Genomic DNA, 14,714 nt, shown 5'->3' with positions numbered 1-14,714 from the left:
AGGGTTCGCGGCCTCCATGCCTGAAATTGAAGTCTGAATATTCGCCCCTTTTTGTTTCTCATGCTGTTAAAATGTTAAATATGAACTCTCAGATTATTGTCTGTAGTTGTGAAGAACTATATGGTATTATTCGATTCTCTGGACATTTAATAAACATTGCTTCCGCTATACCCATCAAGGGTTTCTATATAGCTTAACGTTAATATACTTCTTTTCCTCTTCTGAATACGATGTTTATATTTCTTCATTCGGTCAAGTTTTGCACCCATGGCTATCTTGTCTTATACGCTAATATTATTGCTTCAGGGAACATGTCTTGAGCTCGCCTTACGATAAGATTTATTGCTATTTCCATTGGTTAACAGAGTCGAGTTATTCAGTTAAAGGGTTTTATTGTAACAGTCATATGTATTCGTTTCTTATTACGTAGCTGTACCACAGCGGGGTACGCGGCCGTTTACCCACGACTGGGTTTTGTTCTCAGGTGATATAATGTTCGAATTTTCAATGATTATTTGTATTGGTTACTTATGCGCTGAGCCGGATGAGTCCTGGCGTAGCGTATTATGATAACACAGTATTTGCTTTCATACATGTTTCAAAATGTAATGGAATGTTGAACCCTCGGAACAGGGGTCTGTTAAGTTTTCCTTACTGCTTCGTTATTTATTATGCACAGCACTGATATTTCAAATGTGCCTCTCTATTGTTCTGGTATTTCAATGAATCTTTCTACCGTTCTGGTATTTCAATGATTCTTTCTACTGTTCTGGTATTTCAATGAATCTTTCTACTGTTCTGGCTGGACACCATGCCGTAGCTGGGTACCACGCCGTGCAATACTATTTATCTGCACTGTTTACATAAATATTCTGCATACTGCTATGGTCTTTCAGGACCGCATTTGGGTTTCGTACAGTTTATATAGATAACATGAATCGTATTCAGCAGATGATTTCTCTCATTTACTATCTTATACAACTAGTTCCAGATATTCATTTGAACTGTACATAATGTTTACATTTTACAGATATCCCACTGTTATATTTCTCTTTACATATAGCTATTAAAAGAGATTCAGATTCAACTGTATTTTCTATCTATATACTCAGTATACTATTTACTGTAGTCTAAATCTTGTAAATAACTCGTACCTGGTCTACCAGTTACAGGAGTTAACGCTCCAGAAGTTCACCTGCATTTCATACTTGCTCTTATCCACCCAACCTTGAGATCCATCAGCATGTTGGATTCTCCCCCCGAGCTGTCTTGCAGGCCTGCAGCCCTCAACAAGACTCATGCACCTCCGTGCTTGGGTTATCTGGTCCTTACCAGACTTAACCCTTTTTCCTTTCTTTCCCTTTCTTGGAATTCCCCCCCCCCCCTGTCTGTCCCAACAGCCCAGGGGTTTTCCTTCCCAGGACTTTTCCTGTGTGAAAGGGTAGTTTTTCAGTTTCATAACTGATTTCTTTTTCTTTAAAAATCCTCCACCAAGAGGCTGCCAGCATTTCAAAGATATATATTCCAATATTTTCAATTTCATAAATAAGATAATGTCATTTAGTAAACAATAATTAACAACTCACATTAGTTTCTTACCACAGTAACATTCCATATTTAGATGTTTCACGGGGTCATCAAACACTGGCGCATGCTCAGACATGTATCCATTAACGAACTCTTTTCCGTGAAGAGGCTGGAAGCTCTGCTACATCTCAGAAGAGATCAAGTAAATCGAATGATTCATCAGATTTTTGAAGACGTCGTGAAGGGAAAGTGTGTGGATATTGGACACACCGCGTTCCAGTCGTCTTTTAATCTGTTAGGAAAAATGGTGTTTGGAAAAGATGCGTTGGATCCTCAGTTGGGTACTCAAGAGTTGAAATATGCCCTTTCTAAAGTGATGGTGCTTTATGCAACTCCCAATGTCGCAGACTTTTTCCCCTGCCTTCAGTTCTTAGACCCCCAGGGCGTCTACCGTGATACGAACTTCTATTTCAGAAAGGTGTATGGCGTAATCGACAAATTCATTGAGGATCGCCTGGTTACGAGATTAGAGGAAAGTAGGGACAGAAGTTATAGTGAAAAGGATCTGTTGGACGTTCTTCTGGACATGAGAAGCCACGAATTTACTGTCGACCATATCAGAGGCTACTTAGTTGTAAGCCTTTTTTTTTGTTTATTGGTTCTTGTTTAGCTGGTTCTAGCACAGCTCCTTTTCATGGAAAATGTATTTCGGGTATGTATTTCGTGTCCTCTTTCTTTCTGATGTTTACTTTCATTTTGGTGCAGGACATATTTGGGGCCGGGAATGACACCACTGCAACGACAATAGAATGGGCCATGACAGAACTCATCCGCCATCCCGAAAAGATGAAACGAGTCCAAGCCGAACTGGATGAGGTAGTGGGGCGTGAACGAATGGTGGAAGAAAGTGACGCAGAGCGTCTCCATTATCTCCGTGCAGTGATCAAGGAAGTGTTTCGATTGCACCCGCCGGTTCCTTTTCTCATCCCTCACAGAGCTGATAACCGTTGTGAGATTGCGGGATTCGTGATACCGAAGTACGCTCAAATAATAGTCAGCGTGTGGGCAATCACAAGGGACCCTTCGATCTGGAAGGAGCCCTTGAAATTTATGCCGGAGAGATTTCTTGATACGGAGATGAGTAGTATGGAGTACAGGGGACAAAACTTCGAGCTGATTCCATTCGGGGCAGGACGGAGAATGTGCGTGGGGCTTCCGTTGGCCAGTCGGATGGTCCATCTGCTGTTGGCATCGCTCCTCCATCCATTTGAGTGGGCACTTCCCCGAGGCATGACGAGCGACAAAGTGGACATGAGCGACAGGTTTGGACTCACACTAGCTAAGGCGGTGCCACTGGAAGCGATTCCAACGACGCGCCTACTTGCGGAAATGTATTTGTTAGATTAAACTAGAACGGAATTGGCAGCCGCTCTTTCCTCAGCATAGCTTCTATCGTTTCGATGACTTTAATTGTATGTGGTAATGAATAGTTTTTAACAAAAAGAATTGAAAAGAGTTGCAAATGGGTTTTAATAAAAGAATTGACAAGAGTTGCAAATGGGTTTATCAAAATATAAACAAGTACAAAGGATATTTTGAGAAGGGTTTAAATGGACAATATTTTATTAATAAGCAAATCATTTTTACATTTAAATTAAAGTTTACTTAATGTTGTTGTGCTGCAAATAGGTTTATAAAAAAATATTAATGTTGTTGTGTTGCAAATGGGTTTATGAAAAAGTAAACTAGTAGAAAGATATTTTAAAAAATGTTTATATAAACAATATTTTATTAATAAAAATGTCATTTTACATTCAAATTAAAACTTACTTTAATGTGGTTGCATTCAAATATCATGTACAATTTTATTATTAAAAAGACAAAAAAAAAAATTTACCATTAAAAACACAAACATAAAACAATGGAATTAATAGTTTTTCATAAAACAATCAAATGAATAGTCTTTCATATATACTCATTGATGCTATTAAGTCTAAAACATAGAAAAATGGTATTTATTGATATATAACAACTGCTTTTACTTATTACAAAATGAAAACTAAATATCTTTTACTAAAATGTATAAATTTTAATAAAGTTAATATCAATAAATTTTAGATAGATAATTATTCTATTTAATTATAGTTATAATAACTATTCAAAATATTTCTGTTATTTATATTTTATAGTAAAAACATTCTTCATTTAATTATCGATCTAAATATACCGATATTAACAAGAAGGATTTTGCGGAGCACGATGAACCCTAGCTCTGCCGCATCCATGCCCTCGGCTGCCGTCAGGTCTTTGAGCGTTCTTGTAGCGGATGGGTTCGAAAGTAACAGGCGAGGGACAAGGAGCTTTCTCCCCTATGCAGGTTCACAAAAGGGCCACACCATGATCGCTGGCGCCGCAGAAACGAAGGCGTATGAAGATCTCTTTGCCGTGAAATCTAGGGCAGCAGGGCCTCGACCACCTGCTTCCCCAACGCGCTTTTATGGCCCTCTTCAGGACGCCATGGCATCTCAGAATGCACTTGCAGCAAGAGGAATCGAGCACAGTGAGCATAGAACAAGGAATTTATCCCTCAAGGCAGAAGCACAGGCTGCACACTGGATGAATGCTGCGGCAGCAAATGAGACTACTCGTGCGGAACACTTTGCAAAACGCCGTGGAGCTGAACGGCAACAGTTACCCGCTTCCACTAAAATCCCATGGAGCCCTCCTCAGTCTGTCGACGTAGCAGCCAAGGGCACTCCAACGGATTCCCACGAAGCGTCTCCATTGATCTTGGAAAAGGGGAAAGACAAGTCTGCGTCGAAGGGCAGTATGCAGCCTAGGCACAAGATTCGCAAATCAATCACGCATGCTGCCTCAATGCACAGATCTGCAATGGAAAGAGGCATTCGAACTTCTTTGTATCATTCCAGATACAAATCAAGCTCATTACTGGCAAAACAATGCTACAATGGGTCAACCGGACGGATCTAGTGCAGAATCTCAAGCATGCACTGAGCATCAAACTGGGAATCCCCTCTGCAGCTCAACGGCTTCTCTATGAAGGTAAACAACTCGAGGATCTATATCCCATTTCTTTTTTCGGCATTGAAAAAGACGCATGCATTATTTTAACCCTTCGTTTGAGGGGAGGAGCTGCCGGAGAATCCTCCTCAGCAAAGGCATTTTCTTATAAAGATGCAGTCCATGCTAACAAGCCTGAAAAGACAGATCCGCCAGTGCAGGCTCCTCCCAAGCCCTTTCTGGTTGACAAATTGGAAGAGGTCCCCTCTGTTGAGATCTCTTACCCTGATTTAGCAGATGACACCAAGAAATTTGCAGAAAGGGCCATCATCTGTAGATTCAATGGTCTCTGGCCATGCTCAAAGGATCTATGTGACTGGATCAAGGAAAACTGGACTCATCGATGCAAGATTTACTTCTGTGCAAAAGGATATTTTATAGTGTTGTTCGACAATCTCGAGGACTACAAAGAGGCATTAGAAGAAGGCCCTTGGTTCATGGGTTCGGCAGGCCTCTTCTTAACTCCATGGTTCCCAGACTTCGATCCAGCATCTGTAGTTATTACAAAAGCCCCTGTCTGGATCAGACTTCCAAATCTCCCAATTCACCTGTGGCGCGTAGAGGTTTACAGGCAAACAGGCAACACTTTGGCTTGCTTCTTAATGGGGGATTACAATAGGGAAATACAGGGTCTTTTCACATATGCCAGAATTTGTGTGGAGCTAGATTTAAGCAAGGGATTGCCAGAGCAAATCAATCTCAAGATCAAGGACTATGTCTGGACTCAGCCTCTAGACTACGAGAACACTGCCTTTCGGTGCCGCCACTGTCGCCTTACAGGACACCTGCAGAATTCCTGCCCATCGCTGACAGCAAGATCGAAAAAGGGTTATAATGCAAAATCCAAGCCCAAGCGCTGGACTCCCCGCCCTCCTCCGCCGACTGGGAGCCCCAGCTCCCCAGGTTCGAAGGATGAAGACAGTGATTCAGAACCAGAGCAGGGGCCTCAGCTGATGGATCCCCCCATGGTCACTGAGGACCTGCCCCCGGACGCAACAATTGCCCTGAAGCGCAGCCATGAGACCTCCTCAGAATCTGAAAAGGAATTTCAGACGTCAGAATTTCCCAGCCTTCAAGTTGTCCTAGCTCATCCTCCCCAGGATGGCTGGACAAGAGTCAACAAAAAGAAAGGGAAAAAACAATGCGTTGTAGCTTCTACCCCTATGGGGTAAAGATCATTTGATTTGTCTGTCATTTCTTGCTATCTGCTATCACCTTAAGTTTATATCTTTTCACTGGGACCGAGGTTGATGGATACATCATTTCCGGTCTGCGGATCTCATGCTTCTCTTGATTGTACTATATTTTCCACTTAATAGAATTAGTCTTTATCGAGAAAAAAAAATATTTTATAGTAAAAAAAATAAAAATAAAGACAGATTATATATATATATATATATATATATATATATATATATATATATATATATATATTAAAATTAAATTAAATATATATATATATATATATATATATATATATATATATATATATATATATATAATATGTACTTTTTATTAAAATTTTCCAAATTAAAATTTCATTTTTTTTAATTACAATCTTTTATATTACAAGCTCCCCTAGAGGGATTCTGGAAATTGAACTTTGATGGAGCGTCTAAGGGAAACCTAGGTAAGGTTGGAGCTGGAGGAATCATTAGGGACTGGACAGGTAAAATTCAAAGGTTATATTTCATCAATATGAGTTAGGCCACGAATAATGCTATAGAGTTTCAAGCCTTGGAGCAGGGGCTGGAAACATTGCGAAGAGAACGAATGGTGAATGTAATAGTGGAAGGGGATTCTGCATTAGCTATTCAAGCGACACATCGACTGTGATGTGGCTCTCACATGAACAAAGTCATGAATAATTGGCGCCTCACCCAGATTATCCAAAGGATTCAGAGCCACCTAAAGGAGTTGGAAATGATGGAGTTTTCCTAGGTACGACGCTCAGCTAATGCATTGGTGTAGAGAGTGGAAAAAGAAGGGGTCGAGAGTGTTAGGCTGATAACCGAGGTGGCTTAGGAGGACATGTTGGATGGACATCTTAAGGAACACTATCGATCACGGGTAGAGTGAGACCAATCCATTCCAGAAGGGAGGAGCGACAGACAAGGAGTGTGACAGGATCAAGGAAGAGACCCACCTCGTGATATGAATGTTTAATATTTATCATGGTTCGACAAGTAGCGAATGTTAGGAATGAGCAAGGTGATACATGTCTTCACAATACGAATGAAAGGACAACCAAGGATGGGAAGGAGAGGAACTTAGTTTCAATTAATCATTCATCGGGAGGCCACATAAATTGGAAAGGATGTTTAAAGGAGTGGAGAAGTAAGAAGCCGAGCAGGGGGTTGTACTGGAATAGGACTATGGCAATAATGAGCCTGCATAAACCATTTGTAGAGGTGAATGGGGAGGAATATGGCCCCATCCTCACACGAATGCAGTGTAACATCATCAGTAAGTGGAAGTTGTCCAAAATAGACGGGAAATGTGCACAAAGGACGGGGTGGCATGATTTGTTTTGGATGTTTCCTTTATATGGGAAGGATGAAAGGTGCATAGGTGTTGTGGGGAAAAATGCCTATGCAGGACGATCCTATCCACCTAAGGTGTGACAGTGCCTTAGCAACAAACAGAGACAGCTATTCTAGTATTCTTCCTTTATGAAATGAGAATGAAGAGAGATAGATGGACTAACCGGTGTCTTCCGTTTGTCCCTCGATCCAGTTCTCTCTTCTCTTTGGGAGTTCCCAGCTACTTTCCTTCTCGCTCGCCCAGCTTCAAGAGGTTTCTGCAAGATCACAAGAAGAGAACACTACACAAAGACATAGATTCATATTCATAACTAGTTCAGGATTAGAAATAAACTAAACATACTAATGCAACCATACATCAAAGATACACCAGTATATAGGAGAAACCAAGATAGCTTTATTGATGAATAACAAGGTTCAGGAAGAGATACAACCTAGAGGGCTCCAATCCAGCATCTCCTTCCCAGCAAATGAAACTCCTATCTTCCCCTTCCCTCAAAGCATTAAGCACCCAATGATTCCAATCTCAAACCAACAGCAATTCTTTGCAATAACAAAAATTCCAGCTTCTAGATCTCATGGAGTAGAGATCCATATATAGATGTTTGGAGAGAGGATGAGTCAGCTTGAGATCTGACTAGTGTCCTCTCCCTCTGTCAGTTCTTGATTCCACTTGGAGGTTCTTGCTTCCACTTGGAGATTAAGAGCCTCTTACTCATCATAGTCGAATTCACTGAGGCAAGTGTCATTGAGGAAGATTCTGGAAGCTTCCTGGGTCTTGACACCTCTTGGAATGAACTTTCCATTTGTCAACTCTCACTCAGCGCACCGTGGTAGTGCTTCTACCTGTGTTGCAGTGCAGGTAGCCAGTGTTGCCTTTGACATTCAGCGCAGACAGCTAGTGGAGCCACTGAATTGATCCTGAATTGACTTGTTTTTGAGCAGTTTCTGGTGGAGAACTTCTGTGAATTGCTGTGGTTTGTTAGCCTTGTTCCTCTAGGGGTAGGAACAACATGTTTAGGGACTTTGGACCCCTTAGATTATGGAAATTTCATGCTCAATGCTGTAAGGCACAAAAATGTCTATAACAGTTGCCCCCTAAAGTATGAGGTCGTTTATTGGGTGAAATGCTTTATCAGGAGGATCCGAAGTTCATTCATTGCTGGGAGGAGACCTGTAATAAGATACAATACAATACATTATTTTTCATACTGCTTTCATGATCTAGCTGAGGCGGGCATTCCCATGCTCAGCTTTATAAATTCATTTTTCTGTACATAGAACAGACAATCGTCTGATGGTAGACTGATAATTTTGATGAAATTATCATCCTTTGTATAGGATGATTATCTGCTGCAATGATGTACATGTCAATGTCTTTATCTTTCCTGAATATATATCGCAGCCCGGATGGATGAAACTAGATTCGGGGTCTTCAAACTCGTTCGATCTTCACTCTAAGTACAAGTCGATCCATGAGAGAATTGTTCTGAAGTGGAACATGGAAAGACATCGCTTGATTACCGGTCAATGAGGTAAACCGTTAACAAGCGCGAGAGGAATCACCGATAATGATAATGACCCTCAAGGTACTGCAGTACAATTCACGTGGTGTGAATAAAGGACTTGGCGTCGAACACCACGCAAAATCTTTCGGTTGAAGGCCATTGATGTATACCTGTCGCTAGAAGTGAGAAACTTGCCATTGAGGCATGCAAGCTTCAAAGTAATGAAGGGGTTGTTCCTAGATCAACTTCTTGGATAATGAGCTGATGTCGACAAGAAGTGATCTGTCAAAGGAGGGCCTTAATGAATCCCACATCAATGACACGGAACGGAGCTAATGATTTTGATGGAGGTGAAAACGATCTGTGACATATGATTCAGGGTGGCGGTCATGAAAGGATGAAGGATAATGTACGGCAGTGGATGGGACACGGTTGACTTTTTCTGAACGACTTCTCTTGAACATGTGGCGACACTGATGCGATGGATCGGTAGCATTACCCCAAATATGGATGGTATGGCGAGACCATGGTGATGTGACCGGTGAATGAAACAACCCAACCCGATTGTGGTACGGAGGAAAAGTGTCATGTTCAAGAGCGACTTGCTACCATCAAAGGTTTCTTGAGTTTCTCCCAATTTTCCCCAGTCATTGCTGACCAGTACCTCTTTATTTTTGTCAAGCTTGAGGAGGATAACATATGCTTGTTCTATAACTTGCCCTTCGGGCAAGCCTATCGCTATGTTTTAACGAGCCTAGCGATAGTGAAACTCGTTCTCGTCTAAAGACAAGTTTGTCGCTATTTAATGCATTTAACGAGTCTAACGACAAGGATAACTCGGTCCTTTTCATTTTTAGAGAGTCTAAAAAGGTACATAAAGTTAACTCCAAAAGTCCTTTTTCATCATCTAATCCCTTAAGTCCGAAAAATTATAAAACAATACAGAAGGGATGAGTTTTCGATAGTTTTAACGAGCCGAATAAAACGAGCGCTCGATCTTTTTGTGCAATAATCCCTCAGGTCCAAAAATATTAAAATCTAGAGGAGGGATAGCTCTTCCGGTCGCTTTAACGAGCTGGAAGGCCAAAACTCGACAATCTTTTCATATTTTACGAGTCAGCTGAAAAGAGCTTAAAGAAGACTCGTCTTTTGAGGAACGAGTGATAAAATGGGTTAGCAGCTGATTCCAGGTAAGGCTTGGAATTTTCCAATCACGGCAGTGTCACAAAGGATGGCTAGTGAAATCACCCTTCACAGCTGTTCCTCAAAATGGGTAAACAATCATATGGAGGTGAACGATCGGCCAATGGAAAAGTGGAGGTGACGGTGCAAACACGACCAAGGCTTTAATGGCTGACGATATTACATTCACTGTGGTTATTTACTAGGATAGTTCATTTTTTAACGAGCTTAAACGTGGGTGGAAACATTTGCTCGATCTTATGTTTTATTTTTAACGAGCATGAACTATGCGCCAAAACTGCTCGGATCTTGCGTTTATTTTTCAACGAGCATGAACTGTGTGCTAAAACTGCTCGAATATCTAGTCATATGATAAGAATGTCTCATGTAAAACGGCGACATTTAGATTTTGCCCCACATCCTTTCTTTATGCAAGTTAGGAAACGGCTAATCCCAAAAACAGATAAATAACCGCTCTTTGCTTGCACTCCAAAATGTTTGCATGCCCCTAGGTATAAAGTATGATTTCAAGGTTACCCCTCAATTTGCAAGTAAAACATTTGTTCTACCAGGAAAGGCCTACCTCTTTCAGGTTACCCAAAGATTGTTTCGTTAATCTTTCAAACAAAACACTTCTTCGGCAATGTCTACCGAGATAGACAAAGGTGAATGACCTTAGTGCCAAACACGTAACTTTGACAAAAGAATCTTATTCTAGAATAACCCCTCTCCAGCAAGGGCGGGGTACAGACTAGTCATATTCTCCCGCGGAAACCTACTCTATACCCAAAGTTTTCCTGCCGAAGCAGACCAGGATGCATGCCCCCTGGGTTCCAGTCATATCCTCCCGGATTACTCGCGCTCATCAGGAGGACGGACCATGGGTTGAGACATTTCTTGCGTGAAGAGACCATTTAAGGGTGGTATATGACTATTTGCGATGCGTGATCCGGGAAATGAAAGTTGGTCCACGAGCTTGACCACTCTTCCTTCATGCGGAAAACACATTACTCTAAAGAGTGACGAGACGATGGCTCCCATGCAATATATATAGTCTCGTCCAAGGAGTAGGTTATAATCCAAGGGTCCTTGAACGACCATCACATTCATTTGAACGGTCTTCCCTTTCAATGTAATGGACACATTGGGGAGGATCCCTAAAGGTCGACTGGTTCCTTTATCAAAGCCTATCAGATTTCTCATTTCAGGCAAAAGCGTTGGCGAACCAAGCGCTTTCCAAGCAATAGAGGAAGGGATACTCACAGATGCCCCCTCATCAATGATGGTGCCAGCCATTACCATTCTGTATATTTGAACGATAATCCTGAATGGTATGCTTGCTGGCAAACGGGGTCTACCTAGTTGGTTCCAGTCGAAGGACACAACTAGGTTGCTTGGTGGTGGGACCGAATAGACGGCCGGGTATGACTCTGATGAAGTTCCTTCCTGTGATAAAGGAATGGGCGCATTGCCCCCTTGTTCGTCGGAGTCTGTGTTGATGAAGAGAATTTGGACGGTGTCATCTTTATTCTCCTCTGTGATGGTATCATTCGAAGATAGAGCCTTTGAAGGCAAAACCGGGTCAACTGCCGCCTCAACCTTTTGACTTTCGTCAGGTATGGATTCAGACGGTTCATCTTCAATGATAGATGCTTCGGCTGACCACCTGAGTGGGCCACCCGGGTTCTCAACTGGTGAAGGACTTGGCAGGAGTTTTTGATATCCAGGAGGAAGTTGCACTGGTAAAACCGGGCGATCTTCCAAAACTCTTTTAGCCTCGTCTAAGAAGGGACAACGGTGGATGGCATGGTCGCCTTCACACAGTTTGCAGGGAAATTTAGTTTTCCCTCTTTGTCCTGTGACTTCACTTTCACTAGTTGACGGTGAGCTGTCAACATGGCTATCAGAGGTTGACGCCACCGAATTGTGCAAACGGGGAGACCAATCCCTTAGTATCCAAGGGATGCAGGGACAATCTTTGTGGAAGTGGTCTCCCTCGCATATGACACATGGCGATTTAGGCCTAGTCAGTGCTGTGTGTGGATTTTTGTCAGATGACACTTGTTTGCCTCCAGCCGCTTTCGGCTCCTTCTTCTTCTTCTCTTTCTTCTTCTTTTCCTTCTTTTCCTTAGGAACTTGGTTTTTTGTTTTACCAGTTCCGTCAAGCGAAGAGGAAGGAGGAGAGGAAGAATTAGAAGAAGTAGAAGGCTGATGGGCAATTCTGGTCTGCTCTAATTGTTGATTCGACTGTTCAGGAATAGTGGTGTTTTGAACAACATTAGTTGAGAAGAGCCAGACAGGCAAGCCTATTTTCAGTCCTGGAAGCGACAATGTGGCCATGTGGGGCGCACCAACATCTCCCCAAGAGGAGAAGGGACTAGGATTTCCACCAAGGGGAATTCCTTGGTTGGTGTGCTCCATTTTCTCAACCTAAAGATCAACGCAGGAAGAAGGGGTGATTGTTCCGTTTAAAATAAATTTTAATGACGCTTTAGACACAACTTGCTTTTTCACTTTTAAAGAGTCGAGAAAAAGCTAAAGACGACTCTAGTCTCCTTCGATGTTTTAACGAGCCCGAAGTGACAAATGCTCGGATGGACTTTTTCCGTTATAGAGTCTGAAAAAGGCCAAAAGGAACTGCTCTGGAGTTCTAGGTAGAGGGTGTGCCAAACTTTTCGCAAAACCGCAGAATACTTTTTAAGGTACGGGCGGTCCATCTTCCTGAATGCTGTGTTCAGTGCATTGCGATCAGTAGGGTGGCCGACACGGCTTCCTAAGGATAAAGGTTTTATGCCTATAGGGGTCTCCCAATATATACGCGACGGTACGTGGGAGCACAATCCATACTGGCGCTATCGTCCCTCAGGAGGAATCACCCACCATTAGCGAGATCGATAGTCACCAGGCTTTACGACGCCGGAACATGTCTCTAGCCTAGACCTCTATGTTGTGCGTTAAGTTACAAAGCGTCGTTAAGTTCATTCAATTTATTTTAGGTTGATCTTTTTAGAAGTTTGCCTTTTGAGGTTCACCACGAGATGTATGATACAATTCGTAAATGCAGTCTAAAGATGATAAGCAAGCTTTATAACTTTTCAACTTATGAAAATCCTAGCTACAAAGGGAAAATAAAGACACCATCTTTTCTCAAAGAGCAATCAGCACACTCTAATGCACTTTTTCTAAATCAAGCATGCAAACTATCAAGATGCAAATGCACAATGCAGGTGTTTGTTTTCCGCTTTCTTAGTATTGATGCCTACAAAGAAAGCTTTTTGCACAACTTTGAATTTTCTTTTAAATGACAAATACAAACAAGTTTACTTTTTCGAAATCAGAGAGGCTAGAAGAGATTACAACACTTTACGATTTCCGAAATGAATACTTGTTTTGACACTTAAAAGAGACAAACTCAAACCAAAGGCAAAAGTAAATGTATAATCAACTGTAAATAGCCAATGAACTCTCTCCTAAGATCACAATCAATAGATCTGAATCAAGGGCTACAGGATGACTATTTCACTCTTGCAAAGGAAAACTGTAAATGACGCCACAAACACATAAAAACACTCACAGTCTTTTTGTACAAAGGAGGTGGAATTTAAGCAGAGAAAAAGGAGTTATCAGACTGGTACCTATGCCGGTTACAGGTTGCAAAAATCAGAGATCAAAACAAGGCAAAACAGAGCAGAGAACCCCAGCTGCACAAGGCTTAACTAGATCAGCGCAACCTCAGCACAGAGGTTTTGACATTCAGCGCAGGTAGCCTTCATAGGACCTGCGTTGAAATGCAAAACCTCTTCACAGGGTCTGCGCTGAAGGAGAAATGAGAGTTTCTCACTGGGTTCTGGGTCACAGTTTGTTGATTAATCTACGGTTTCAGGCCAAATAAAAGAAACAAGCAAGGTACAATTAAAGGGATGCTTTGAGGAAGGGCTAAGATCTATCACAAAGGATCATCAAATCATTTGTGAGTCCATTGTTCAGATCATAGACAAATCCAGTGATTGGATCAAAGCAGCAGTTGTCTACTTTGCATCTGAGAACAACAGATGCAGTTCGGTTGTTGTTGTTGAGTCTATGAAACAAAAAATGATGGAAACACAAATAAAATGACTAAACAGATCTCCCCAGCGGAGTCGCCAATTTGTTGTGGGGAAAAATGCCTATGCAGGACGATCCTATCCACCTAAGGTGTGACAGTGCCTTAGCAACAAACAGAGACAACTATTCTAGTATTCTTCCTTTATGAAATGAGAATGAAGAGAGATAGATGGACTAACTGGTGCCTTCCGTTTGTCCCTCGATCCATTTCTCTCTTCTCTTTGGGAGTTCCCAGCTACTTTCCTTCTCGCTCGCCCAGCTTCAAGAGGTTTCTGCAAGATCACAAGAAGAGAACACTACACAAAGACATAGATTCATATTCATAACTAGTTCAGGATTAGAAATAAACTAAACATACTAATGCAACCATACATCAAAGATACACTAGTATATAGGAGAAACCAAGATAGCTTTATTGATGAATAACAAGGTTCAGGAAGAGATACAACCCAGAGGGCTCCAATCCAGCATCTCCTTCCCAGAAAATGAAATTCCTATCTTCCCCTTCCCTCAAAGCATTAAGCACCCAATGATTCCAATCTCAAACCAACAGCAATTCTTTGCAATAACAAAAATTCCAGCTTCTAGATCTCATGGAGTAGAGATCCATATATAGATGTTTGGAGAGAGGATGAGTCAGCTTGAGATCTGACTAGTGTCCTCTCCCTCTGTCAGTTCTTGATTCCACTTGGAGGTTCTTGCTTCCACTTGGAGATTAAGAGCCTCTTACTCATCATAGTCGAATTCACTGAGGCAAGTGTCATTGAGG

The 14,714-nt window shown here is 41.8% G+C and overlaps 1 pseudogene across 1 annotated transcript; it reads left to right on the top strand.

The window, feature by feature from the left end:
• The first annotated feature begins 1,621 nt into the window (after positions 1-1,621).
• LOC149232411 (geraniol 8-hydroxylase pseudogene) lies at positions 1,622-3,056 on the top strand (annotated as a pseudogene). Its single transcript, XR_016248462.1, has 2 exons — positions 1,622-2,161; positions 2,293-3,056. The product of XR_016248462.1 is annotated as a geraniol 8-hydroxylase pseudogene (transcript).
• Positions 3,057-14,714: the final 11,658 nt, after the last annotated feature.

The sequence above is a fragment of the Pinus tabuliformis genome, chromosome J (assembly GCF_031772625.1).
Source record: "Pinus tabuliformis cultivar Carrire ecotype Pingquan chromosome J, CPIR1, whole genome shotgun sequence".
NCBI classification, from domain to species: Eukaryota; Viridiplantae; Streptophyta; class Pinopsida; order Pinales; family Pinaceae; genus Pinus; species Pinus tabuliformis.
The sequence above is the reverse complement of the archived record's forward strand: the minus strand, read 5'-3'. Positions and strand labels throughout refer to the sequence as shown.